Below are 11,463 nucleotides of genomic sequence, written 5' to 3'. Positions count from 1 at the left end.
CAGGAAGAAAACATCTTGTTCATCATAAACATTCAAAATGGTTTTCATTAAAAATTATCTTAGCAGTTGGGCAATGCTGTCAACACAGCTGTAGCATTTTCAGTTTATTTTACAGCTGGATTTAGTATTTTTAGAATACCTTGTCAAATCCTGGATCTTCAGATTGGGAAGCTTCTTGATCTACCTGAAAGCAGCATAGACTCACTGATAATTTTTTAACAATTCTTATTCAGAACGAGTATTTTTTGGACTTTCCTAACTTACAGAAACTGCAAGAGAATTGGAAAGACAGGCCACGCTGCTCAAATCACAAAACAGAGAAACATTTCTTCATCATAACTCATCACTGAGAACTCCATGTGCCTGAAGACAAACATCTACCCACAAAAATCATCTCCTACAAATAACAGTGCTCCCTCCATAAACCTGTATTTATTTTTTTGCTTGCCAAGGAGAGAAGAGCAACAGGTGCAGCAAACAGTTTTTTGTTATTGCCCTCACATAAGCTGAGTTATTCAACGTATCCAATATTTGGAGCGCATCTCTGCCCTCAGCACAAAAGAGATCTTGCTCAAACTATGGATGGTTGCTCATCTCTTCAAATAATCCTTCTCAAGTTGTCTTGTTTGCCTGGAAAACCTGTGGCTTATATTAGCCCTAAAATAGTTCAAATATCCATAAACCCTAATTCTTAGAAATATCTCTACTCCCCCTAATACACACAGACTTGTGTATGAGAGTTGGTAAGACATTGTTATACTTGACCAAAAAAAGCCTTGATTAGCACTCTACTTTCCCCCATAGGCTCCCCAGCAACGGTGAAATCACCACCTAAAGGTACATCACACATTGTGAAATCTTTTCAAACAAGCCATGGTATGTGGGAGAGAGAATTAAAGTGTTTTAAAGGTTTATCTGAGGTTAACTAACAAGTGGCAGTTACATCAGTGGTCAAGTTTAATTATAACAATTGAAAGCCAAGTACCTACAAATCCAAGTGAGTTTTCAGAGAGCAGGGTTGTTTTAAACACAAGAAGATAGAAAGTGCTGCTTTACAACTTACCAAGCTTCTACTTGGAGCTGCTTTCAGCTCTAGGCATGTCCCAAACATCCTTTTATTAGAATAATTCTTTCCCACTGCCACATTCACTTCGACATTTTTGCTACAGAGTCCCACCACTGTGTGCACAATTACACATCTCCTCAATTTTAGCATGTTCATCTTTTTTCCATTTCTAACCAGGTGTTAGGTCACAGATTGCCAGAGTTGTCATGGTTGGGAAGGACCTCTGAGATCACAGAGTCTAACCATCAACACAAAAAAAACCCAAACATAACCAATCACACACACTCCACCAAAAAGCATCCACAAAAACCCCACAACCTTGGCCACTAGAGCATGTCCTGAAGTGCCACGTCTACACATTTCTTGAACACCTCCAAGGATGGTGACTCTACCACCTCTCTAGGCAGGCTGTTCCAGTGCCTGACCACTCTTTCAGTAGAGAAATTCTTCTTCATATCCAATCTGACCCTCCCCTGCTGCAACTCTGCAACTTCAGGCCATTTCCCCTGGTCTTGTCATTATTTACACCCAGGAGAAGAGGCCAACACCCACCTCCCCACAGCCTCCTTTCAGGTAGTTGTACAGGGCAATGAGGTCTCCCATATATCACCTCTTCTGCAAACTAAACATCCCCAGTTCCCTCAGCTGCTCCTCATACAACTTGTGCTCCAGACCCTTCCCCAGTTTGGTGTCTCTCCTTTGGACATGCTTGAGCCCCTCAAAGTCCTTCCTGTACTGAGGGACCCAGAACTGCACCCAGTGCTCGAGGCGCAGCCTCACCAGTGCCCAGTACAGGGGCATGATCACCTCCCTGGTCCTGCTGGCCACATCCTTCCTGATACAGGTCAGGATGCTGTTGGCCTTCTTGGCCACCTGGGCACACTGCTGGCTCATGTTCATGGTCAATTTATAACAAGAAATTAGGAAGCAGCTCTACTGCTCCCTCTCTCCTGACTGTAGCATATAGGGGTTTTCCATGTGCTAAACCAGAAAACAATGTTGTGTCTATGGCACTCTCCTGGTTTTCTAATGTATATGAAATTTCTTACAATAACTTACATCAAGAAACATACACAAAAATACAAAAAACACCGCTGGTAGAAACAAACCAAAACAAAAAAACCCAAACAAAAAAAAACAACAAACACAAAACCACAAAACAAAAACCAACAAACACAGCAAACCCTCTCAGCTAAATCTCTTAATCAGGTTTTTCTCCCTTCAAGGAAATGAGTGTTCTTTAAGTGCTGTGGCAGTGCCATGGGACCAGTGCTCAGTGGATTCATTTTCACTAATATGCAGTAGGTCTTGAACTGCTATTACTGCAATTCATCACTAAATGAGTCTATGCCAGCAAAATTGTATCAGCATCTCCGAAGACAGCAGTATCATCATCCTTTGGGTGAATATCATCTATGTATGCTTTTCAAGATGTCAGTACTACATTATGTGCAATTAGCAACAACAGACAGCAGTCAGCTCTGCTGGAGAGACAGGGAAAAGCCACCAGAGGAGGAAGGGAAACAGGGAGCAGCTCTAACACCCACTGGAGCTGAGGGCTCATGCTGCTCTGCCAAATCTGGGACTGTGGGGCTGCAGCTCTTCTGACCTAGGACAAGGCCCCATTATTGGTCAGAGTGCAAAATTTGGAACACTGGGGAACACAGCTCTTACCATCAAGCTCTGCATGATTTTAATGCATTACATCCATCTAAACAACACGTCGTAGATTTGGGGACAAGGGTAGAAATCATTGTTGCTAGCCTGTGACTTCCCCAAGGTGAAAGGAAATTATTGCATCAATATTTACTAAATATTCAGCAAAATGGTAATTATACCTGAGTACGTGTAAGCTTCCACAACACCAAAAATCTACATCACAGCAAAAAGCATTCAACCACATTTGCGTTAAGTCGTGCATGAATACAAGCAGCAGAGCTACAGCTTCAAGTCAGATTTCCAGCCCCAAGTTGGGAAAATGTTGAATATTACACAATGCAGAGTGCAAGCTGTACAACACAAAACAAGTTTCATGCTCCAAATGATGATTACTCTTATTTTCTAGTAAACTATTAGCAATCTCTATCAGATACAGACATATTTGTCTGTATTTAGATATAGTGCATTCAAGTTAAGCAACCCAAATTCTGCTCTGTTGACCTATATGGAGCTTAAGTAAGGACAGCAAAATGCAAGTCACTAATGCCAAAGCCTGGGTAACTCCAGTGCTGCCTATGAAATATGTAACAGAAGATGAACAGATAATAAAAAATATTTTGCACAATGGAGGATCTCAACCTGCCCTTTAAATCCTTACTGTGAAAAGTAAAAGTAATCTGGGCCCTTCTCATTATAGAACAAATCAGCAATTTCAGGAAACAAAGTACTCAATTTGCCATACAAAAATAACTCAGTGTTTTGACTCTGACAGGCCAAATGCTACACATTAGACAAGAGTTAAATGACCCTGTATCAGAGAAAATTTATATTCATTTATTAGTCAAGAGTGGCTCAGGAATTTAAAGAGCTCTCCAGAAACATTAGTGAAACAAGCAGTCACAGGCTCCTTCGAAGAGGCTTTGGAATAACATGTTCCCATGGATGGAATTCAAATGTCTTTTCACATCTTCCAGTGAATAAGGGTTGTGTCTTTTATTATCATTTCTAAGCAAAAAATAAACAAACACTGTATGTGCCTGAATGGACATTTGAAGCAAAAAGGAGATGAGAGCTTTACCCGGTCAGAGAAAACATCCTTACGCAAATAATTCTGTCTTGAAAATGCTGCCAGCAATCAGCCTCAAGGTCACAGAGTTGAGCACAAACGTATCACCTTGACTCAGAAACAATGGCAAATGAAAGCCAGTTAGCCAAAGTGATCATTGCCCAGACTATTTGCTTTTCTCCTTCTCAGAAGCTACTTCAGATCCAGTCCAGCTTTTCAGCTCAAATGAAGCAGACAGCAAATACAAGGTAGTAACAACCTCTACAGTCTAATTCAATCCATCTACACACACCTGCCAATATTCTTAAACCTGGGGAGCTCCTCATTTCATGTAAGGAGAAAAGAAAGCTTAAACAGCTTCCAAGAGCACAGACTCTGAAAGCACAGCCTTTGCAAACAACAGGATAGCTACAGAAATGATTGTTTGGGATTTTCTCCTCCCTTTGGTTTTATTTTGCTTTTTCAATTGCAGACACAGGACAGGAAAATTTCAAGAAAATAATTTCTAAGAGAAAACCTGGAAATGGAGGGAAGCAACAAATAGATAAGCTTAACAGCAAAACACGGCTGTGCTACAAGTAAATATACGGAAACCAGAAAGAAGACAACAGATTCCATCTGTGATGCACAAGTTGTATCATATACTGAGTGCCAGAAGGTTTTAAGAGCCTGTAACACCAGTTCTTTACTGGGCTACCATAAGTAGCTTTATTTTCAACTCTAATCTTTACATCCATTTTGCCTGGTCTTTGGAGTGGTCACATTCATTCTATGACTCCACTCGAGACCACACCTTCTCATCACAACCCTCACCACAGTTGTGTCATTATCAGAGTGTTCCCAAACACAGATCCACCAAAACACCTTGGAGACTAGAATTATGTGCCTTTCTAAGGCAGGGAGAGAAATCTCTTTGGATGCATCTTCCTTAGCCAAGGAAAAGAAATAATTTTTGCATAAACCAGTGCTTTGTGGATCTTGTGATCCTGGGGCCAGTGGATGGTTGGGTGTTTGGGTTTTTTTTAAATTCTAATCCATACATAACATTTTCTCTGCTGTTTCCACAAAGATCAGTCTGAAAGTGAAGCACTGGGCTACTGCAGTAGCAGGTTTTATTTCTAGGTCCAACAGCAACAGAACACACTTCTCTTCCTTTTCTTACAGCCACTTGTGTTATGTGTTACTACTCACTCTCCAAGTGTTCAGTTAATTCTAATTACTCATAGCTGAACTGTCAGCTTCATCATTGCCCAGAAGGTGTACGTGTCCCATCATATATTTGCAGCCATATTCAAGCAAAGCATATTCCATGAGCATTTATGCTTTTCCATTAGGTCACTGAAGCACTTGCAAAATGAATTCTTTGCACGTGAACCCCGTTACAGGTCCTCTCCCCTCGCCCTGTGCTTGTTTCCCAACCACATCTCATCCCTCAGCCACCACTCACGTGCTCACCTACTCTTCCCTGAAAGCAGGACAAGTACTAAGATGCCACCAAAGTCCATTGACCTGCCCTCCTCCTAAGTAACCTGCTTTTCCAAGATACAAACAGGCCAGCTTTTTCTCTTCTTCCGTATTGCCCCCCCAGCACAAATCCAGCAGTTGTGGCAGAGCCATACACTACACATTGACACCTCTCACAGCTCAACATACCTTGGCACTGGTACAAATTATTTGCATGCCAAAATTCCACATTTCCTCATGTAGACTCTTCAAATACCTGCTGCCAGTCCACATGGGCACTCTTGAGCCTGCTTCTTTCAAATGCTCAGTAACCAACCCCAAATGAAAGCTGAGTATCTATGATCGATCATTAAAAGATCCAGTATCATTGAAGGTTAAAGATCCAGCACCATCCAAAGTTTAACCTCCCATTACACTTTTTTTCTGAATTAGATCACTAAAAACCAATCTGGAGTCAGATTTACAAAGGCAGGTAACACGAGTATTTCATAGTATGATATTTCACAGACCTTTGAAACTTGATGAGGTTTATGTTTTGGATAGGATATTTCATTCAAGTTGGACAAAATCATTCTGTTGCTCATAATAAATGCTTCAGATCAAATTGTCAGGGTGAATAAAGAGGGCAAACTTTCACAGTTCACAACACTCCTGAAGATGTGTCATAGGGATTCAGAGAACTGAGACACTAACATTTAAGATGAAGAGCACTGTTAAATAACTCTACTGTCAGAGCTAGCTATTAAACACCCTTCATAAGGAATACAGTGGTAGGAGGTTTTCAATAAGCAAATGATGATGAACAAAAATGAAAAGTGAACTGTTAGCAACAACCACTTTGTAAAACAAACATAAAACAAGCAAAACAGAAACAATCTTTATAACAAAATCACTTGATCTTAATGCTTGCTCTGTTTTCTTAAAAAAATGACACAAGGAACATTCTAGTGTCAGAAAACAGAATTTATTTTGCTAATATATTTCAGCTGTTTATCTGCAGATAATACACAGGCACAAATTGAAAAAAATAATTTGAAGTAGTCAGAAAAATTTTTTGGTTTATATCTAGTTGCTACTCACTACACTTTTAAAACAGGATGAAATAGCTTTCACCACCCCAGCCCACCACTTCAGCAGGGTTCAGCAGCACTTCAGGCTTTGAAGTGAAGGTTCAAGACTTTTCCATCACTTTGGCTGCAGTGACACACAAGCCAATAAAAGCAAACTTCCACAATTCCAATCTGGAAATACTAGTGAATTCTTATAAAAAACCATTTAAGAAACAAACCTGTAAGCAGATTATGTTCTTGCTAAATATCTGTGTGAATTACCACAGAGCATGAGAAGCATTTCCAACTGTCACCAAGATCTCATACCTGCAAGGAGAGTTCTTCTGCTAAATCAGTCTCTTAAAGAGGATGTTATTTAGGTACTGTATTACCAGTTTTCACTTTACACAATTAATGTAATCCTTTAATAACTGCATTTTCACTGTTGGTAGTATTAGAAGCCAAAGAGACATAGCAATAAGCCACGTACCAACCCAGCCACGTAAAATTGAGACAAAATGAGCTTTACAGTCTCAGATTTCTCACTGCAGTTTGTTTACAAAGTGATTAAAACCCCAGATTTTTAATTGCCACCTACTCCTGAGGCCCTGTGCTTACACCAAAATATACTTACCTCTTATCCTCACTAGGGAAAAAGGGGGTTTGACTGGACAATTTTAGTGAAAACACTGCCTGAAGAGAGGGGATTGTTATTCAACCACTGGGGCTCCCAGCTACCCCAGGCTCCAGAGTTAAGACATAAACATGCAATTCAGTCTAAGAAAGCTTAAGAAACCCTAACCCTGTGCAAAACATCCAGGGAAATGAGGGTAAGCAAGCATAGGAGACCAGGAGTTTTTTCCCTTGGCTCCAAGATCCCGAGAAGACGTGATAAAAGCTGAGTGTGGCCTAATAATCCATCAGCACGAGAGACTGCATTGTAGAGATGGGCAGAGGTATTTTGACAATAATAAGGCAATTTACACTCTGGAGTAGTTCAGCCTGGCATGACTTAGGTCATTTCTTTGGCAAATGCAAGGAGATTTGTTTACTTCGTTGTCATCCATACAAGCTCAGAAAAAAATTCCCAGGGATGAGACTTTCTGAGCATTTGTGTACAAAGCTCAAGAAAATACCAACCTGCTGCTCTACAGATCTCTTGTACTGCAGTGACATCTCAAAATACCCTTATTTAAGGAAATGAGAAAATAGAAAGTACTGAGACCTGCAAGGAGTTATGCAAGCTACAACAAAAAAAGAATTCAGCACTTCCAAGGTCTTCCCTGCTGTTTTTCTCTCCAGAACATTTCCAATCCTTCTTGCAAGTACCATAAAATCAGAGGCCAGCAATTGTACTCCATACCCTTAATGCTGTGCTACTGTGTAATATTTAGAATTTTAACCAAGCTCTTTGGTTTGTATATAGTATGGCTGATGTAGTTATTATTGTAAGCTGATACAGGCTGATATATATAATGTCCATAGTATTTGAGCTTGCACTGAAATCTCAATCACTTTGAAGTTACGAAAAAATACCACAGGCTTCTTTTTCTTCCCATCTTTCTAGAAGCAATGCTGCTAGCAGCCTTCTTTATTTAAAAGTCTGACTCAAGCAAAATCCAAGGTGCTGTGGTTTAATACAGTTACTCACCTGTAAAGGCACTGTTAGCTCATACCCATGAAACACCCTTTGGTCTGCTTGGTTGAGAGGATTTCATCTGCATTAAACCTGTGCTGTTATGAATCTCCATGCTGACAAAAGGGCTGTTGGCTACGGTGCAGGGACTTGAAGAACTGCCCTGGAGTTGAGAAACAATTCAGCTCAGGAGCAGCAAGGAGGTGGGAGGGCACGAGCTGCAGGCAGGGGTTGCTGCCTGATGGCTGCACCCCTGAACACATCATCCCAGCTGGTCCCAAAAATTACATGCAGCAGAAATTAATTTTAATATTAGGTGGATTTGGGGCTGGAGGAGCAATGGGAGCTTGGAAGAGTAATGTAACAATCCAAAGCTGCAGGAAAAGGACTGGTGCAGACAACCTAATGATGAGCTGCAGGCCCAGAAGTCTCAGGGCATCCCAGTAATGATGCTCTGAGGTCAGGAGCAACTCACAGCAGAGAGATTTAGAGTGCAAGGGGTAAAGAGACAGACCTCATCCTAGCCTAACTACTGCCATGTGCTCCCTGAGAACCTGCTCAAGTGTTTGGCCTAAGAACCATCTGCCAGCAATACAGGGAGCTACAGCAAATTCCTTGAAATATTATTGATAAAAAGAAATGACACTTTAATTATCCTCCCGATTTTCCTGATGAGACACCAGAGGCACAAATATTCAAGAGAGATGCTAACCCTTGTATGCACTTCACTTCTATAAGACTGTGATTTCACTTGAATTATATTTTAATTCTGTCCACTCTCAGGGGGTTTTTTGAAATCACCAGACAAACCTATTAAATAGTATTTATTTTTTTAAAACATTTCACTCCCTGACTAACCTGAGTATAACATAAAAAGTATTTACAGGGTGCAAGCATGTGAATTGCTGTCTTGAGAGTCATGCCATCCACCCACAGTGCAAATACCTCAAAAAGAAAATTAGTCATCTGCTTCCATCTGTCAGGATTCAGTAAAAGACAACAAACTACTGTCTTGGAAACAGTATGAAAAATCTCACCATTGAGCTTCTGTACATTTCAATGTATTTTCAGAAACCAAATGAATAATATCAGCCCTGTAATAACAGGACGGATAGGGAATAAAGTGAAAAAGAGATTCTGATATTACTTTAGAGCATCAGAGGATTTCTGCTTTCATCCTCAGTCATCAGTTAAAGAACCTTTCAAAACTGGCTGAATTTGTGCAGGGCTTTATTTTGCTTTTTTTTGGTGTGTGTGCACCAATACATATTTGTACCCAGCATGACAAGCAGGGTCTTCCCCACTATTTTGATGAGAGGCAGAAGCTTCCTGGCTGCACTCACTGATCCCTACAGACTGACCCCTGCTCCCTGAGCTGTGCCACCCACAGCTGCCCAGCCCATGGGCTGCTGCCCCTGCTCCCTGCAGCTCACAAGCTGGAGTTTTCCCTCAAAGAGAGGATAACTGTATTCCTTGAGCTGGATTTAATCCTCACATCGTGATGACTTAAAGAAAACCACCCCACTGATGCTGACCATCAGGGATCTAAGCTAAGGAGGAGAGGATAATGTCAGGTTCAGGTCCCCAGTGCCTCTGCAACTGTGACACTTGGATCAGGGGCCCATGGCTGGTGTTGCCGAGACCTGCATGGCCCTCCCTGAGTCCTTCCCAGCTCCCAACACACTCCAGGGGCTCCCAACAATCCCCACAGGATTTCTGCCTGTGTGCTCCATTGCACAGGCACTGAGCTATATGTTGATGGTTCTCAGAGAAGCTATTCCAATAACTTTAGACCAGCATAGAAAGGAACCATCTCTGGTTCCTGGTTCCATCTCTGGTTCCATCTAGGTTCGGAGAAGCTATTCCAATAACTTTAGACCAGCATGGAAAGGAACCATCTCTGGTTCCATCTCTGGTTCCATCTAGGTTCTCTGGCCTAACTACAAGTCCATGCAACTCTGCTAAGAGATTCAGGCAACAGCTGGAGGAACGAGGAGGAACTCTCACTGGAGGCAGCTCTGCAGCCCCCCTTGGCCCTCTGCACAAGGCTGCAGAGCAACAGAGAGGTGGCTGCTACTTGTAACACATCCAAGCCACTGCAAAGAGAATGAAACACAGCACCAGATAACCTACCCTGATGCAGAGTGTACTGAAGTTCTCAAGCTGCTCTGAGCAGTCCAAGGACTTCCATACTGCTGGTGGTGCTAAGCCCTGCTTTGTCCCACACCAGGGAGCAGATCCTCTCAAACACCAGGAAGGTGTTTGACACCAAGGATGCTCCTGGGGCTTGTACAGCACAACCAAACAAGCAATGCCAACAAGCACCTGGGACTGAGGAACCATCTTTAGGTGAAAGTCAAGAAGAGATAAAAAGGAAAAAAGGAAAAAAAACCCAAATCCTACATGCCTCTGAAAGGCATGGAACAATTCAGTGTTTGCATCCAGCTGTAGACATCAAAGTAAAAAATCCTCATGACAAAGCTCAAAGCTCAACACTATTCTTGATTTTTATCAGGCTGTACCTCTAGCATCTCTAAATGAAAGGTGCTAATTGGCAATTATGAACGTAACAGAAACACAGCAGCAGTAAGGCTAGAACAATTTTGCTACTGGTCTAACTGGGAAAGTGACTTTTCAGAACAACTTCCTATAAGCCAAAGGCTGACCAGAGGTATTTCATACCTGTACACACCTGCTGGCTTGACAGCAGAATGTAAGCTCATAAGGAAAAGAGAGGCAGATGTGAATCCAAAAAAAATACAGCATAGCTGAAAGAAATGTGTCTGTATGAGACTTCCCATTGAGCTAGAATGGCTCATCTCTCCTAGGCTAGACTAGAAAGCTAAGCAGGATTTATTTCAACCTACAAAACACATGCAAGTGATTTTTCTCTAGTTTACATAGCTAAACCATGACTTACTCAGGTCACAAGGACAATTAAAAACACACGTGACCCAGTGAAGTAATTTGTTCTGCCAAAAGGCAAATTATGCTAATAGTAAGTGTGGATAATTTTCTCTTGAAGCATATTATTAGCAATATTAGCTCTGTAATACTTTACAGTTGGAAACAAAGGTTTTGAGAAGGTCCCCACCAGACTGTTTGTGTTTAAATAATCATTTTGTAAAGACAGATAACATCAGTGTGCTTAACTAATGGTCCCATGCATGGAAATACAACACCCATTTATACAGAAGCTTCAGGAGAACCATGGCCTACATTTCCTCAGCGACTGAGCACGGCTAGAACTGGCACTTGAAAACCACTTCAAAGGCCCACTGCCTTCTTAAGATAATTTGTTTCACTATATTTTATTATAAACAGCAACAACAACTAAATCTTAGAGTCTGTTTATCCTCCTTGTTGGTGGTAATACATCAAAAGTGTGCTGAACATCAATATCATCTAAAGAGCATACCCATCAGAGCATAACCACACTCTGAAGCACAGCCACTTCTGTAAAATCATGCCATTAAGTAACTCAATTAATATGAAGTATTCCCTGCATCCTAGCAGATAGGGA

General features: G+C 41.4%; 2 protein-coding genes across 2 annotated transcripts in view; one reads left to right on the top strand and one right to left on the bottom strand.

Annotated features, from left to right (window-relative positions):
* DOCK1 (dedicator of cytokinesis 1) overlaps positions 1-11,463 on the bottom strand; it is a 298,906-nt gene that overhangs the window by 177,293 nt on the left and 110,150 nt on the right. The window lies entirely within an intron of this gene.
* FAM196A (family with sequence similarity 196, member A) overlaps positions 1-11,463 on the top strand; it is a 28,513-nt gene that overhangs the window by 2,133 nt on the left and 14,917 nt on the right. The gene's annotated exons all lie outside the window — the stretch shown is intronic.

The sequence above is a fragment of the Chaetura pelagica genome, unplaced genomic scaffold, assembly GCF_000747805.2.
Source record: "Chaetura pelagica isolate M959 unplaced genomic scaffold, ChaPel_1.0 scaffold477, whole genome shotgun sequence".
Classification (NCBI taxonomy): Eukaryota; Metazoa; Chordata; class Aves; order Apodiformes; family Apodidae; genus Chaetura; species Chaetura pelagica.
The sequence above is the reverse complement of the archived record's forward strand: the minus strand, read 5'-3'. Positions and strand labels throughout refer to the sequence as shown.